Raw genomic sequence first — 977 nt, forward strand, 5'->3', positions numbered from 1 at the left:
TGAGACTTCTTATTCATTATGCATCGTAACTCCCAAAGAAGAGAAGCTATTTTTTTCTTATATCATCCTTCTCTTGTCGCTGATGGATAGTCAAAAGGATGCAGAGGACCCTTAAATTAAATCTGGAAGATTTAAAAGAAGGTATTAAATATATGTATTATTCAGCGGTGTTACTGCAGAGCAGGACGAGCGACCGTTTCGATCGAACTCTACTATCATGGACAGTCTCCATTTTTTTTCCCCCTCTTTTCCGGGAAAATCCTATCATGTTTGGCCCCTCCAATCTTAGCCCTCTACAGGTATTAAGGTGAACTGAAGATTGAAAGCCTTGTTGCAGTGGTTCGGTAATTGCAACTGCCAAGTGTGCAAGATGGAAGCGGGAACTCCGGTAGATCCATCGGGGCGATTTCGTTTACAATGAGGCCTTTGTGACTGAATGGGGCAGTCATGAGAAACGTGTTGGAGGCTTCTTTCTGCCTCACGCGTGTGTTATGACTCGCAGAAATAGACAATTATGAACATAAATAATTATTGTTGCTGCAGGAGAGTTCGGCATTCAGTGAAATAAGCGACATAATGCGAACTAATGTGGGCCTTAATGATTACCACACCTGTATCTCCAGTGGCGAAGTTTCCGCTGCTGTAGAAAGAGATACCAGAGGGGATTCATTCTAACACACCAGGAGAACAGGGGACTACCACGAGTGCCAAGACTACCACAATCACGACTCCAGAAAAGAAAGAAAATCACTTGTCCGTCTCGTTAAAATAATAATTGGTTCCTAAATTACACAAACTGCTGTTCTTGTTGTGACTTCTCCCATAAAGCAAATTATGAAATCTTGTTCTTCATGAAACTACTTCTCTGTAAATAGGTAGCTAAAACGAAAACAGTGGAAAAATAAAATGGAGGCCCCCGGGGAACAATTGTTTAGGTAATGATAGCCAAAATTCTACGCAGACGACAGGAAAAAAAA

Source organism: Plasmodium inui, assembly GCF_000524495.1.
Source record: "Plasmodium inui San Antonio 1 unplaced genomic scaffold supercont1.82, whole genome shotgun sequence".
NCBI classification, from domain to species: Eukaryota; Apicomplexa; class Aconoidasida; order Haemosporida; family Plasmodiidae; genus Plasmodium; species Plasmodium inui.